The 17,717-nt window shown below is 42.3% G+C and overlaps 1 long non-coding RNA gene across 2 annotated transcripts in view; it reads right to left on the reverse strand.

Moving 5' to 3' along the window:
- LOC108878286 (uncharacterized) overlaps positions 1-16,603 on the reverse strand; it is a 41,064-nt gene extending 24,461 nt beyond the window's left edge. The window contains exon 1 of one of the 2 annotated variants that reach the window (XR_007814404.1): positions 16,413-16,603. This is a non-coding gene — a long non-coding RNA (uncharacterized LOC108878286). Of the gene's footprint in view, positions 1-13,604; positions 13,964-16,412 lie in introns of those variants that run through there. The other variant, XR_001960212.2, reaches the window with a different exon arrangement.
- Positions 16,604-17,717: the final 1,114 nt, after the last annotated feature.

Genomic DNA, 17,717 nt, shown 5'->3' on the forward strand with positions numbered 1-17,717 from the left:
GCACTGACACGCACACTGTCAGTATGCTGCATGGCAATAACCAGTAACACAACCACACAAGATTCTTATGATTTAATTCCAAATTTTATTTGTTTTTATTTTATTAAATACAAACTAAAAATGCATTAAAGCATCCTGAAAAGAGAACATGAATGTCAGACAGCCATAACCTATAAACACTTAAGGAAACATAAGAAGAACCAATAAAAACAATTAGGATATCTTTATATGGGACATGTTATCATACTCCTCATTGCAATGTTTTACAGTGTTGTGAGCCTGTCTTGTGGTTGTGTGGCAAACCAGAGAGAGTGTGTGTGTGTGTGTGTGTGTGTGTGTGTGTTTGTGTGCATGTGCGTGTGTGTTTCTAGCCCTACGGCAGGGTTTAGGGTAACTATACAGCGCTCCCCTCCATCCACCTTCACCCTGTTCCCTTTGCGGCTTGTGTGGCTTGTCTCATCCCATCTCCCTCCTGCTCCTCTATCTTCCTCCACCGCTCACCCCCACCCCCCTACTCCCACTCCTCCTCCTCCTCCTTCTCACCACTACTCTGCTTCTAGCCTACGTGTGTGTAGGGTGGGTGGGGGTAGGTGGGCTACACCGGCGACGACGGTGCCAAGAATCAACCCCTGGTTTCTCTAAAGCAGCAGTGTGGTGATGCAGAGGATGCTAAATCGTATGCAAATTGCATATGTATACATATCACACACAATCACACATAAACACATGCAATATAAGATAACAGAGGAACATATACAAGACATACAAGGATTATTATTATAGAGTTTAAAAATAGAAATTGTATTTAAGTGAGCTGCGCTGATTTAAAACATAGCGTAAGAGAATTAAATTGGAAAAACTACATTCATCTTGACTTGATGCTGTACTGACTGTGCCTTTCTCATATTGTGTGACTCCCCACCAATTGCACCTACCTACGTATATGACAAAAAGAAGTAGTCATAGAACAAAAGCATTTCCTTTACGAGAGGTGTGTCTACTCTCCACCCCGGTGGCTTACAGTGTTTCATTATCCAAAGTCGAGGTCTGCTTTGCCACCCAGCTCCCCCATGCTGCCTGTCTCATTTCCTCCCGGTAACAATCCATTAGCCAACGCCAGGCTCAAACACGCAGCCGTTTAATTATTCTCACTTCTTTGGCAGCACGCTGGGGCGTACCACTCATCAGAGGAAACAGGGAGGTAGGGAAGGAGAACAGCTGATATTGTATACATACTTTATGCATGTAGAAAGGGGACAACAGGCTGACTATGCAAGGACACACAGCTCACACAGACATATTTTCCACGTACCCATTCACACACTTCGAGGATATAAGCACAATGACTTCCAGATAAATACGTACACTGCAATATACATGTGTCCAAAGAAACAAATTTACACATCAATGACTAATTTAAACCAAAACTCTAATTGTGACAATAGACAAATACCTCACATAACACACTTTTCTAAACGGGCATATATGTTGTGCGTGTGTGTTTCTGTGTGTGTCGTTGCACAAAAAATGGGGATGATGTGTGGTATAATTCATCTTGAATAATTTCCTGCACATTCTTCTTCATGCTATGCCTCAGGAGCACTTCAGGATGAAAGGAAATGCTAATGCAGTGTCTGTATCTCACTCGAACAATGTGTATTTGAGCACAGTAGGTGTATGTGTGCGTGTGTGTGTATGCCCGTGTATATGCCGCCTCACTAAGCACATTTATGATAATTAACAGATAGGAGAGGTCAGCTACAGAGTGTGTATGTGACAGAGTGAGTAAGAGAGGAGACAGAAAATTATAGGGAGAACTGTATAGCGCTGATTTACATAAATTGGCAATATTGCCACCGACTTCCTTCCTTTGCTCTGTAGCATTTCTATAGTCAAGAAAGGCATCATCTATACTATATACTATATTAAAAGAGCAAGTAACTGTTCACAAAAGGTAAAATTCTGCACTTGTACTCTCAAGGTTCAGATAATGTTGATTGATACATTTGTGATATATACACTATGCTGACTTTTATTTCTGTAATACCTTGAACTTTAAACTGGCTAAGGTCTGGTTAAATTATCTAATAATTTTGTTAACTGTTTAACACTGTAAAGACATATATACATAAATACATGTAATTTGAAATATTTTCTAATGGATGCTGTGTGTCCCATTACAACGCTTAATCAAACTGAAGTCAGTAAAAGCCAACATAGATATTGTTTCTTGGGCTGACAATACATAGAAATGGTATATTGAAATTCTTAAAATGTTAGCAAATCTAGTTCTAATGGCCACGGTGCTAGTATTAGCGCTCCTAACCAATAAACGGCAAGCAAAAGAAAGCAAGCCGATCTCGTAGGTGACAGTAATCGAGGGAATTAATACATGCAAATGAAATGCTCAGCATGCATAGCTGCTGTTGACAGTAACTGAATAATTGACTTTCAGAGCTCTGTGTTCTTCTCCACATACTGCACAGAAATTTGTATGCATTAATGTGTATGCGTGCGCGTGTCTATGCCAGCGGACATTTTAAGTCTACCCTCCTCACACTCTCACTACTGCCAAACGCCTTAAGATGGTGGCACCTTGAGGCAGAGAGAGACACTCATAGAGAAAGCCAACCTCCTCCTCCCTTTCCCCTTTCTTCCACCTCGGGTCCTCACGACAACACAGGACAGGCCCCCCTTCCTAACCCTTAGCCCCCCCCTAATAAATATTTAATTCACCCCTCTCTAATAAGGATATTAGGCGAGTACACCCCAGCCCTGGCATATATGCATGAGTCCTTTCTCATCAAATTTACATAAAAGGGCCAGATGCTAATGCGAGCGTAGCAACTACTGCTCACTATTCTATATGCGCTGGTACTAGCTCCCTGGTCCGAGTGCCCATATAATTTAATTGCCGAACAGCATATATTTTTCAAATGGTTCGCTGTATTCAAATTGCATCTAGGCCTCAACACCATGCCTTACAAAGAGCGGAGAGACTGGCATATTTTAATTGTAGTGGCAGCACGTCTACAGTATTTATGCTTATTTAATGTTTTCTGAGGACCTTCCCCTTTTGTGAACCCGTACATAATACAGATGTGCTTATGCAGAACGTGAAAAATGAAAGCGTCTGAATGTTCGGACAGTGAGCACAAGGACGTTGTGTTTTACAGAGCCCGACTTTGTTCAAACATTAATTACCATTTCAACAATAATTGCCAATCAAGGTTTGAAAACTGCATTATGCTGGTAATATTAGGAGTTTACTAATGGGAAACTGAGAGCCAATACAGTGAGAGACGATTAGCATTATAATTTAGAAACAAGTACCTTGTTATTGACAGATTGTGGATGCACATACAGTGTATTGTATATAAAAAATAATATTCAAACCATTTAAATGTAGAGTATAGCATATAGCACGTTGAGAACGAGGGTTGAGGGCCACAATGTTTGTAATTAATAGAAAATGAATAATGCAGTGACATGAAATATATTATTTACACCCTTTCATCTTCGAGGAAGATTCAAAGCATATTTCAGATGCAATTATACTAATTTATTTATAGTGCATAGTATTTGCATAATCAAAAGCCAGCAGAGCACAGATATCCTAGACGCCAGGCTGACAACCAGCCTTAGCCTGTAGTGCAAAAATAGCATTTATGTACACAGCTTTATTGTGCACTGCTGCTGCCACAGTATTATATCTAACCATGACAGCATACTGTATTAGCTGTTAGCATTATTATTACTGTCAATATAGGTACAAAGTGCACAATTTGGCATTTGTATTGTATGCTACCTGAAGTCATCAAACTTTTGCAGTTAGACTCTGTAACAAAATAGAAACAATAAATGCTGCACTGTAAGTATAATCAAATGACAATTTGTGTTTGGCCATAATTTAAGCAACAATCAAAATCTTGAATTTTGGGGTATTACAAACATCATTATCAGCTCACACAGATTAACTTTCATTACACATTATGATTCAACAAATTGTTTTAACAATAATGATAATCTGTTTTCTCTTAAATAAAAAACACTGAGACAAAACATCCATTACAGAGATATCTTACAGATTATCATAAATGTACATATTTCAAATAATAAAATAGCCAATTATTCCCCTCATATCCAAATAGTTGCAGAACAGTATGATAGTTTGACTTATCTCAAAATCCCCTTTGCTGTTGTTTTGTTTTTCTTGCCTCTACATTGACTTTTTTCCAAACAGTGACCAAATCATATGGTCAATGCTAAAATTGTTAGAGAAATGTAGGGAGTTTCTGTGGCAGACTAGCAGGCATACTGATGATGAGATTTATACTGATACTGAGATTTTAGATTAAATAGGAAGGTTTGGGCAAAATATGGACTACGGTGTTAGCAGTTAGCAAGTAGCAAATTACTTTGGCTTTTCATGTCAGCTTGATGAACAATTAGGGGAATAACAATGAGCTCATATTTTTTAAAAGGCTAACTATATTTATAGGGACTAAAATTAGTCTTGGAGCAAGTGTGTCATGACAGTAGTATTTCACTGACAAATCATCTGGCACTCAGTTTTAGTTCTAAGTTTCTCTTTGTGGTAAAACTGTAATTTTGTATTAGTTGTAGTTGGTGTATGATTCCTTATGCCATAACTACTTAAGAGGCAATTTTAACAGCTTAAGAGCTGAATACTCTCATCATGCCAGATAACAATGAACCTGCACCATACAGCCAACACAACTCTACCACTTTCAAACACAATCACATCATGTTACATGTGGAATAGATCTCTGACAATATGTAACAGGGCAAGGTGCTTGTCTAACATGTCAGCCATGCATATCCATGCAGTTAGCTGAAGGGGAGGGCCATACAGCGTGGCAGAGCACAGCATGCCCGCTGCTCCCCACAAGACGCTCAAGTGGCCATGCATGATGTCATTAAAAAGGGCCCAACCAAGACATTCCTCAGTGGATTATTGGCAAGTTATGGCTGGCTGGTCTGTTACAGATCCCTGTTAATTGGCAATGACACTATTAATGAAGCCAATGACACCTTTTTGAGCGGTTGTGTGTGTCAGTATGTGTGTTCAAGAACAATGTACAATCTCAGACTTTGTTTTGCCTTATATACAGCATAAACAACAGCCTTAGACTCAGCTGATTAAGCAGCTACATTAACAGTATGATTTCAATGATTTAGAGAGAATAGAGCAACTTTCACTAAATCAACACATCAGGTTACCTGACAGGAAACACGTTTTAAAACTATAATATCTGTCTATATTGACCCATGGAGGGTAGGTGGCATTCTAGTTTCTTGCATAGAGCACTCTACGCACACATGCACACACACACACACAACACAACACAACACACACTCACAGAAACCAGGAACCTGTCCTGCATTGGCAGGGGTTGATGCTGCCATGCGCACGGTGATCTCACCTACCGTTGCCGTGGCGACACCAACCAGAGGGAAAAGCCTTGTTGTGTGTGCGCATGCGTGTGTATGTGTGTGTGTGTGTGTGCCTGTGATTGTGACAGAAGCTTGAGCTGGAGGAAGAGAAGGAGGAGGAGAAGGAGGGCCTGCAGGAATTCACATTGTGCCTGGCTTGTTTAAGGTTTATGCCTCATTCACTTACTACCCTTTACCAGGGGAAATACTGAACCAGCCCTTTCAATTATCAAGGCAATAAATTCAGCATGGCTGTGTCTTTAAAATAGCAGGCCAGAGCTTTAATAGGGAAAGGGCCGGTATATGGAAAGGGAAAGGATGTATGTCAAATTAATTTGCATAAGCTATGTATTGAGACAAAGATAAACAGGAGGGAAAACATGCAGGTCTTCATGCACACGCGCTAAAACACTGACAAGCATACAGACGCATGCAAGCACGTATACAAAACACATTCATATAAGCTCCACCACCACTGGCACACCACTACTTTTATTTCTCCTTAGGCAAACAGCCAAAATAAACTGCCCTACTACCAGCTGGTATTGTTGATTTCTATTAGTGATGAAGAGCTAACTCAGACTATAGGGGTCATCTGCTCATCAATGGGTAGCGGTGGCCTAGGCTTGCTCCACAGTCATGAATGCACTGAATTCATTACTCCTGGTGCACAGATGGTGTCTGGCTGCCTGTCTCAAGTTCAAGTTCATGTCCAGGAGACACACACACACACACACACACACACACACATAAACACACAGGGAAAGAGAGAGACGTGGCCCAAGCCAGACAGACAGACGTTGTTGACTGAGACACAGCTATTGTTCCCTTTCATCAACATGATGTAGTAGCCTCACTAGCTATCCAAGACACCATGGGTCAGTTAATCACACAGGAAAAACATACACACATATAAATACTGACATACATACGTAGATGCACATGGAGCCTCTCGCCCCCATCACAAGCCTCGGCAGCATGAAAATAGCCCTGAATTTCTGCTCAGTGAACCTGGATAAAATAGTTTTGACTGTCGTTTGGCTAATACTGTAGATGATGGTTCACGGTTGCTAAGAATATGACAGCTTTTCCTGTTGAAAAAGAAGCCATATATCTCACCACTTATTGCAAAACAATCTGGGAGTAGGCAGCAATGAGCAAAAAAAAAAAAAAAAAAAATACAGCCGTGCAACACATATATTAGCAAATGGCACCTGTATGACGACTATATTCGCATCCTTTGTCTGGCGCAGAAATTACCCTGGGCCGACACATATTATAAACCTGCTACTGCACCTGCCATACACAGCGCAGAGGCACAGGGGAAGCACATGAAAACCCCGGGCACGCTCACATAAAATATGCTGATTGCCTGCCCAATGAATATGAAAACACCTTCCACGGTCGCTATGGTTTTGTTACTCAACAAATCACGTGACAACAATGGCTGCTGTGGTGCACTGTATGTGTGAGTGCGGAAGGAGGGCACAGCTAAGCGTGTAGTCCCCATTTACTGAGGAGAAGGGAAGGAGACTGTCACTACCCATTTCTACATGCATAGTCAAATCATGCACACACACACACACACACACACACATATATATATATATATATATATGAAATGGGGCTCTGTGAAATGAATGGCAGGTTCTTTTCTTTCTCAGCAGTGTGCTTGTACGGCAGGAACACTTCTATAAATAATATAAAAGCGCACTTTTGGTCACCTCACACACTAGAACACACTACGCATCCTCATTTACAGAGACACAGGGAAGAATTGAAATGCACCTTCACACTATCAGGTAAATGTAAAATTTAGATATGGAAGCCACATCATCATCACAGATAGAGAATACAGTTCATTATTTTAAGGACTCCTGGCAGCAGTGGTTGTCAGTGTTCATAAAAAGCACTAATGTGAACCAAATTGGTGAGATTCACTCAATCTCCAGAGACAGAAGCAATAAAGTCCGTGCAAACCGCTGCCAACCCATACTGCATCTCTCCTCCATGCAGCACAGGAAAACAGAAAGTGACTGAGAAGGGAGATGCATGCAAGTGTGATTTGCAGCTGCTTGAGACATGTGATACTGCTCTCTCCTGGCAACACTACATCTCCGCATTACAATGCCTCTTAGCCTGTAAAAATATACTGAATTTGATAAATTTAGGCTGAGATATAAATGTACAAGGGCACATTTTGTTTCAATTTCTTGCTTGAGTGAAGAAGAAGAAGAACTCATAAAATGAGCCACGCTCCTAAAAAAAACTGAAGTAGAAAAAGCACTATGTAAAAGAAGCACACTGGATATGATATTGCTGAAAATTTGGTGAATGATATGAGATGGTGGCTTGGTTACAGACCCTAAGTTTTTTTTCGTTCTCTGGACTGACATTTAGTGCCCCCCCCCCCCCCCCCCCCCCCCCCCCCACTTGAAAACAGTGTTCTCTTTCATAAAGCTAGACGACGATTTCAATCGACTTAACTGAGGACAATAAGACTTGTTTTATTCACCGCTGCTCAGCCCAAATTGTGTTCTCAAATTTTCTTTCGGGCAAGCGACCTGGTATTGTATGCCGTCTTTGACAGGGGCCAGGAACAAGAGACACTAGTTTTGTCTGATGGTGTGAGAAAGTCAGCAAGAGACCTTTTCAGCAGAGGCAGTGTTGAATTCAGCCACTGTGGCTCTGTTTAACACTGCACTTGAATAATCCGCTGTTGCAAAATAGCAGATTTCTGAACATATGCTGAACTTGCACTATGACTTCATCAGATAGGCCCTATTTTGAAACCTGAAATACACAAACATACATACACACTTTCAACTGGGGTTCAATAAAGATGAAATTAATTCTGGAATTGTCCATGTCATTTAATCAATCAGGCCTGTTTTAAACACGTGGTCTGCACCAGAAACAGCCCATCATTTGACAGATCTAGCAGTCTTCAGTGGATAGCAGTGGATAACATTCACCTCAGGCTGTGTGTACAGATTGAAAATGCTGTAAACTACATTATTTCATTAATGATCAAATAGGTCCAACTCAGCTATAAGTGCAAAAGTTCTTATTACAGTGTTATTTTTTGTTAACCAAAGAATACATGTTAATATATATATTTCCTCCTACCCAGGTAATTTGACCTATTTATCCTTAAAGTTCTCATATATCGTTATAATATTTCACTTTTTATTCCACAATTTCATGTTGCCTAGGCAACTGATAATATACTCCTCACAATTTTCTTTTTGTAACCTTAATCTCAACTCGATCTCTCGTTCATGGTCAAGTTCAAATTCAAATACAAACAATGCACCGTGATGTCACCTATTCAAATGCCCCAGATCTCTTTATGCAACATTATCTGCGCTATGACTAATTCTCAGGAGAAGTACAACGCCTGGATCCGCGCGCTCAAGTGGGGCCATGCCGGATTACAGAGTTGCTGCACATCCCTTTCAAATTCATAAACCCGCATAGTTTTAAGATAATGACCCAAAGTCCTCATTATCAGTACAATTGGCGAGACATTACGCATTCAAGACCGTTACTACTCCAAGTTTAGGAGCGCCGCGTCGGCTGGGGCTGGGAAACGTCGCCTCTTTCTTTGGGGATGCAGATGAGTCTGGTGCACTTGACGTCTTTTCATGACCCCTGTCGGCCCCCATCCCCCTCCTCCCAGCCCCTCCAGGCCCTCACGGCGCTGTCTGTCATATTGGGCCTGGGCATGGCATTGCCACTTGCCCCACCGAGCGTGGGAATGGGATCGTCCAGTCGTTCACATCTCCTGCACTGCGGTTAACGGAATCAATTAAGCAGGCCCGACCCCCCCACCCCCACCCCAAATTCTCCCCAATCCCCTCACTCACTCCCTCTCCTCCCTCCCTCCTCTCCTCCCTCTTCTGCCACCTCCCTCCCTCTCCTAACCCCACTCCCCACCCCCCACCCCTCTCTCTCTCTCTCTCTCTCTCTCTCCATTTTTGTCAGTTCAGTATACGTCCTAATTATTACTGTTTGGGATGCCAGCGCCGTTTCCTGGCTGGACTCGACCATGCCGAAATAAGAAGCATGGAGGCGCACACGTGGGTTTCTAAATGTCACTCTTTCATTCCCGTGAAATTCTCAAGATGAGCCAATGTTGAAATTTCAATCAGATTAAAAAAATAAAATAAAACCATACCTCATGTTACAGGGTGAAATAAATATTAACATGCGATATCTGGCCTGAAGGGAAGTTCAGTGTGTGTGTGTGTGTGTGTGTGTGTGTGTGTGTGTGTGAAAGAAAGAAAGAGAGAGAGAGAGAGAGAGAGAGAGAGAGAGAGAGAGAGAATGTGTATGTGTTTAAATGTGGACGAGTTAGTGCGCGCACCTGTTTTCAACAATAATGTACATTATGCTCCCTGCAAAGGTTATTAATTAAATTAAGGAGAGTACACAAACAAAAAGCTGTCCCTCCCTGGTGAAAACATCTAACTTAGAAACTTGTATGTACATTATGGTAACAAAATGACAACATAAATTAGAATAAAATCAAAATAAAGTCAGTTAGATGAATAACATCTACGATAACAGGTCCGTGGTAAAATCGAGTAATATGACATGAGTCCTCCACAAGTCCTCGACGAGTCTGGAAGTAGTTTTTACTTTCGGTTATCTAGCTTTATGACGAGCAGAACACTCATACAGCTAGATAACCAAAGATAACAACCCACTTCCCAATCTTCAGCAATAATCCACATGTACACTTCCTCTTCTGTTCTCCCAAGTTTCCATGTCTCAGAACTCAAAAATATAAAGCAAAAGTCATCAGTGTCCTCCCTCAAGTCACATTGTGCCTTATATTCCTTATATTCCCTTTTTTCCATTGAGTGCCACTATTGCACAGCCTGAGCTGTTATATGCCCGGTGCAAAAAGGCGGCAATTCTTCGAAAAAATGATATATAATCCCAGTGTTAATGTCATATTCACTTGACATTAACCAATATTACTGAGTTGAAGCAGGCCTTGAAAATCGCGGGTAAGGTGCAGTCATCCTTGCACAGGGGCCCTAATTTGCAATGCAAATAGCTTCAATCCCACAAAAGGCTCTTTCGCCTCTATTAAGTCGTTGTGGCAGTAGCAATAGATATCCTGTGAGGCCGGCGGAGAAGAAACACGGTAGAGAAGGGGGGAAATCCGGTTTCCTGTGGAAAGTGCAATAACAGCACAGGGAATTACGACGCAAATGTTTCGGATTATGAAGACAGGAGCTTGTTTTTGGGGGGCCAAAGAGTGTCAAGTTGTCCGTTCACGTCCAGAATGTACTTAAGGAAAAGATAAAGCCGATGACTCCTGAGCCAAAGGGTCCGTTCTGCAGGCTGCATGGTCGGTCGGTCTGAAAAGAGTGGGGGAATAAGGGCCATCCCCAAAGGATAGAGGGGAGGTGGAGGGTGGGTTGTGTGTGTGTGTGTGTGTGTGTGTGTGGAGGGGGGCTGGGGGTGGCCAAAATATGGACCAACCCCGGTGAGGTCAAAGGCCTCGGACCACGACAATGTAACTGCGGTGATGTCATGAAAAAAAAATCGCAAATGCACCCTCCTATCCATGCACAATCTCCATCCATTACACAGCGCGCGTTGGAATAAGTCCGCCTTACAACGACTAGTCTGCACGCCTTCTCTCACACAGGGATGAAAATGGATGGCAGGGAAACCATATGTTTTTTTACACAGAATGAGAGCGACTCGGCTGCTTTTTAATGGAAGATGCGACCAGAAATAGCATCTATTAAACAATAAAAAATGAATCAACTCGATGAGGAGAGCATCCTGGGGCTGCCTGGGCGCCAGCATCTTCTGTCTATCCACCGTAGGCTATATTTTCTATCCGCGATAACACGCTGCTCGCTACTTGCTTATTGCTCTTCCTCTCATACGAGGCACTAAATTGCTCTCACGTTGTCGAATTTTGCGTCGAAATCCTGACTGCCTTCGCGCGCGCGTGTGTGTTTTTTTCTTTTTTCTTTTTTTTTTTTTTTTTTTTGGTCATCGTCGCATCCGAAAGGTAGACTACAATGGTATTCAGGTATAGCTGGCGATGTCGTCTCACGCGGAATGAAGCCCAAGCGCTGCACCGTGAACGTGTGTCAACCCGTTCACTTTTTTTGTTCCTCCCCACAGAAATGTAAGTAGTTAACCGACAGCTCGGCACAAAATGGGTCAATATATAAGATCTTTGTAACTGAGTCAACAATAACAGGCAGTGGAACATGTGATGGATCATGCGCAGGAGCGTGCAGCTGCAGGTTATGCTACCTTGTGCACAACTTCGATTCTGTTCGGACCATATGACACTCCCTATTGAGAAAAGCGGGTGAAAAAAAAGTTCGCCCTGACAGTGATTGACTTCATTCATGCCTGTTTGCATGTGAGCGAGAGGTTGTGCATGTGTGTGTGTGTGTGTGTGTGTGTTTTGGTGCGTGTGTGTGGGTGGGGATGTGTGCCTGGGTTTAAGACAGGAAAAGTCAACTATCAGGTGGTGACAGAATTAACACCGAATATTTTGTCAATGGCATCATCACCCCCCCCCTCTCATTTCATCAGGTGTCCCATTCACTTGCTACAGTTTTAAATCTGGCTCTCAAGTTTACTCCCTTGGTCGGTGGGAGGGGCAAAGCAGAGGTGTTTTAATGAGCAGGGCCTGTGCATTTCAATATGGGATTACTATTAACAATCAGATTTCCCCTTGAATGTTCACATCCACAGCTTTTGCTTCCTTATTTCTGTGCTTCAGCCGCCCCTGTCTGAATAACACACTCTACCCGCAGCATATGACACAAGCCAGCAGCCTGGATTTGTCCAAAAAATGTCACTCGTGCTTTGACAAAATGCTCAAAATCAACTAATTTGCGCACATTGTCCATATTCTCATGTCTTTAAATGCATCGCCATATTTCCACACGTCCATGATCACTCTGTCCTCATGATGTGGATCGTATAAATGGTATAAACTATAAGGCCAACCTGATATCACTAAGATCACCATTATAAAGCACACCTCATTAGGGTAAAGGAGGCTTCAGAATAGGCCTCCCACACAGAGGCCATGCTTTAATTACCTCACACCATTATTTTTCCTTTTTTTTTAAACTTACAACCTGCTGATCCTCTTGAAATTCTAATAAGCTGTGTTTCCGTGAAGGTTAACGATACAGTGCTGAGAAGCCAAAAAATACGAGAAGGGCACAATTCTGTTCGTATTACTGGCTGCATGATTCGAACAAACGATGCTTCCGTGCGCAATAACGCACAAATAAACACAACAATGAACGCTTTGTTTTCAAGACATTGTGTGACCATTTTGGTGACGTTATTCATTCAACGTAAAGTTAACTTTTTTTTTTTTTTGCTTTTGTCTCAGCACGACAGTCCAGTTCGTTAACTAAAGAAATGACACACTCGCCATTTATGTGGGATTTGTGGTGGTTTGTGCGTAAATGAGTCTGTCTGTCTTTTTTTTTTTTTTTTTTTTACATTTCTCTGAAATTATGTCCAACACATCGCTCCCGAAATTACACTTCTCACACTGTAGTTCACACAAACTCACACAGACGGTGTCTTCGCTGATATCGAAATGTGTCTCATATAGGCCAAATAATAATAATAATAGTGATAATAATAATTTCAGTCAACACTAGTTTTCACAAGATTGTCGGTTTTTTATCAGAAAGCCACAGACGCTCTATTGCTTTGAGGATGTTGCCGAATAAACTCTAAAGTGGAGTTAATTGCAGAGGGGGGAATATAGAGCGAAGCTGGCAACAAAGTGCAAAATACAGAAGAGATCATTATTACAATTTATCATCACTTCTTATATAAAATTTGGATTAGGTTACCGGTCTGTTGTAGTTGCTTCTAAAAGGTGCCAAAAAGGTCTAATTAGAGCGCCTTAATTCCAAAGTGTGTGAGGAAACATTCACAGTTACAAACTTCACATTTCCCTCTAATTACGTGGAACATCTCCACGAATCTTCAGTTCATATCAGCTCTTAACAAAACAGCACACACAGGCTACTATCTGTTTGTCATCGATACCTTTACATTCAACTTTTACGCACACGATTGTCTCTACGCAGCCCATTAAAAGCCGGCACAAAAGTTGCACTTACTTCCTAAAGGTGAGTCAAATCACTGCAATCGATCAGAAAGCGTCCCAAAGCAAAGCAGGAGAAGAAGAGGCAGCGGGCGCTCAGTTGGGTCCGCGTGTACCGTGGTGCGGGTGTTACGTTCCCCTCAAATATCCCGGCCGTATTACTTAGTTATGGCGGGGGGGGCAGCATCACTTTAAAATTGCCGCTAACACTCAGTAGCCTGCATTTAGGCGTGCTACAGCTGCTCTGTGCAAAGCATGAGCATATCCCGAGCACATGATAGACGAAGAGAAAGGAGAAGGAGGGAGAGAGGGGAGGGGAGAGGAGGAGAGGGGAGGGAGGAAGGGGACGGCGGAGAGGGAGAGAGATGTAGGGAGAGAGACAACTTTCCCATAACGTCTACAAGCACCAAATAGAAAAAGTGCATGCACAGTTGAGCTCTCAGAGTGTGCAAGTTTTTTTTTTTTTTTTTTTTTTGCTTCCCCTGTTGGTGGTGGGGGGTGATGATGATGATGGGGTGGGGGGGTGGAGGAGGAGGGGATGTAAAGTCCATCCTTCTGTGTGAGGAGAGGACGTGCTCTGAAATTCAAACAAGTTCCCTCGGTTCTTTTGTTGCACGCACGAACTGAGGCAGCATTGTTCCCTTTTCTTTTTTGGACCTCTACCCTCCTCTACACCCCCCCCAACACCCCCCCCCCCCCCCCCCCAACACCACCACCACCACCACAACCACCACCCCTGACCAGGTTACGAAGTGAGCCTCGCAGTCGGGGCGGTAATGAATTTGCTGCAGGCGCTCCGCTAACACGTTTTGACAAACGGAACGCATTTACCGGTTTCCAGACTGGGGTGGGGGTGGGGGGGGGGGGGGTGATTTGCTACATGCAATTCCCAAACTAAGTCTAGAATGAGGTCAATAATAAAAAAAAAAGAAGAAGAAAAAGAAGTAGAGAGGGAAAAACACACAGTACGTCAAAACTTTCACTCAAAATGTTTTGATTGGGTGTGTGTGTGTGTGTGTGTACAGTATTGGCCTGCTGTACCAGACTTATGAATTCACCTTGCTCCCAGTAGCCTAATAAGAGGTAATCTTATAAGACTCACACACAGGCGCGTGCCCCCTCCCAAACTGGACGGACACACACACACACACACACACACACACACACACACACACACACACAGAGCTTAGAGGGGTGGGGGGGTTGAGAGAACATTTTCACAGAAAAAAAGTTGAGGTGACCTACTTGTCAGTAGCCTATCAGTAGCTTGTGTCATCAGGTAATTCTCTTGATGATGTTATTATTATTATTATTTTTTATTTATTTTTTTTTTTTGGGGGGGGGGGTATGTTATAATGCTCGACTTTTCTCCTTGCAAAACGAGATGGATGCGCTTCACTCTACAAAAATACCACTTCTCTCAGTCTTTGGCACAAAAAGCCTCAGTCCTCTGTTTATTTTCACCGGTCACAGTTTTACAGTGTTGTATGTATGTATGTTTCCCCCTGAATGTCTCAGAAAATAAGCAAATGTCAGAAAATCATCATGTGATGAGCAAAACGCAAAGGGGGCAGAAAAAGCAGCCTCTCTCATATTACCCCCACCACCCCCCACCCCTTTTGCCTAATTGCAGGCGTATCCATTACATTCAACCGGATTCACGTTTTAGTTTAACAGCGAGGGCACGTTCAATGACGTAGACAAGCATATCAGCTACGTGCAGCCATATTTAAATACATCAAGGCAATTAGCGCATCAAAATATGCAAATCCCGCTTACTACATAGTCCTGCCCTGCCGCAGTCGGAGTAATTTCCCCCCAGCCAGTTCTTGGGTGTTTGATTGCCGTTTTGAAAGCCAACAAATAGCCTTTGTTTGTTATTTTAGTTTATTTTTTGTTGTTTTGTTTTTTTTTTCCTCGCTCTCTCTCTCTCCAAGAGGCTTCGTTAACGTGAACGGGACAGAAGGGAGACACGAAGAGAAGGGGAACCGTGGCTCCTGCGTGGAAAAACCGCCCATGCGTAATGAGACGACCCGCTCCGCCATTCTCAATTCTCCGACGCCGTTGGCTCTGGTGTGCGTATTATTTTTAATATTGATGCATATTCAGTGGATAGATTTGCATTACACACTTCTCGCTTAGTGTTTATTTCGACGTAGTTTGTGCATGACTTTGCGCCTAGATAGATGTGAAGCCCTTGTTTAGTGGCTGCTGTGGCGGTGGCTTTTATTACCTCAAATTTCACACTTCATATTCAAATCGCAGGGCTAACATGATGCAGAGTGGCGGTGACGCGATATCGACATCACCGTGGTCTCAGTAATTAAAGATTTCCTTTAATCTGAATGATGACGATAGCCTTTGAATACTCATATACAGCATGCATGAACAAAGAGCTCTCTGGTGGGCAAACAATAGAAGAGATTCGGTGGTAACACCGAGGAGGCGGCTGGCTCATCACGAGAGAGTGACATGGTCTGTGCGAAAACTAATAACCAAAAAGTCTCCTGCCCAGTTTGTAAGAAATCCAGTGACGCAGCGCTGACATTTAGGCAACAATTGCTCAGGCTGTCTCCTCCGCGTCCGTGCACGCGCGCAGCGGTGCCAGGGACGAGGGCGCGCCTGCGAGTGCAATGCGCTTATAGAAATACATCTTCACTTCTTTCATAATATAAATCAGAAGACACATATTTTCCATCTAAGTAGGCTATCGCCACCTCGTTATTATTATTATTATTTTCCTCTTTTGCAAAATTGCACGTGCCGCATCTTTGTCATCTCCTACAGAGAACAAACCTGGTGTAAATCAAACATTTCGACTTACCTCAAATTAATTAGAAAAAAAAAATCCAATCAGGCTGCTGCTCTGTACTCGGTGCTTGGTTTACGTGCGACCTGTCTGTGAAGTTGGCGGGACGTCTTCCAGGAGGGCAAACTTTCTGCCAGCGGCCAAAAGCAGATGCAGTCCCTATAGGCTACTCCCCTCCTCATTGAACCTTGCTCTTAAACTGCTCGTGGCTCAACACCAGTGGTCAGGCTGGCTCACGTAAAGATATTCAAAGCCACAGGAGTCCCTTACTCCACCTATACTGGGCACCCCACACTAAAAAGTAATATTTAGTCATTACTTGCTCTAAAATAATAAGACACTACGTTACCTAATGCTGTAGGCTGCTCCTTAGGAGGTTAAATACTCCACTCATCAACTTCTGTTGTACTGTCCACCTTTTCCCCATCATCTCATAAAATATGAAGGGCACACACACCTTTGTTTGTCCTCCATCAGTAAGATAACCCATTTCTTAAATAACTATCGAAGAGTTAAGGGTGTTTAATGTTTCAAAATCTTACAATAAGATGTAGTTTTTTGTTGTTTTAATGACAGGTGGATGCGATAGAGCTTTGAAAGGGAAGGGGATGGGACCGTTGGTATGATGTGGTTGATTTTAGATAATTTAACAAATCCAGTGTAACCTCTCATTCTTTCGATTGATGGGTGTAATCTTCTCACTAAAAAGAATCAGGGTTGAGTAATTCGTCAACAACACTTGTTTCTGGCAAAGGTTCAACATTAGCAGGGTAAATCATATTAGGTCTTTACTTGCCTTTTATTCACTTATATATTTATTTATTTATTTTTAACTGTACATACATACACAGAGACACTGCAGGTCCAGGGTCTGTAATGGAAGTTGGAGAGGACAGCAGTCCGTTGTTGAGAGCTCCTCATTTGAATCAAGTATAGGAGAGAAGCATTCATGGACACCGGATTACTCTCTGTTCCTGTTGATGCAATAACTTCGTTGAATTCAATATAATGGCATTTTGTGGATATACAACCGTTAGGCCGCGTGTTCCAGTAAAGGAAAAACAACAGATTACAAAAAAGAAAAAAGAAAAGACGATGTGGCTGAAAACAGGAACAAACAAAATAAAACCGTTGGTCATTGGTTATATTCTTATTCTTACGTTTAATAAAGATGTGATATTAGCCCATAGCTAATTCGACTACGGGCAAATTTAATGAAATAGTTATTTAAAAAAAAAAAAAAACGAGGCAAGCAAAAGAAGCGTTGGCAGTAATTTTCCTTTCAGAAATCATCAGTAAGTCAAAAGTCATATGTTAAAA

The sequence above is a fragment of the Lates calcarifer genome, linkage group LG13 (genome assembly GCF_001640805.2).
Source record: "Lates calcarifer isolate ASB-BC8 linkage group LG13, TLL_Latcal_v3, whole genome shotgun sequence".
In the NCBI taxonomy this organism is placed as follows: Eukaryota; Metazoa; Chordata; class Actinopteri; family Centropomidae; genus Lates; species Lates calcarifer.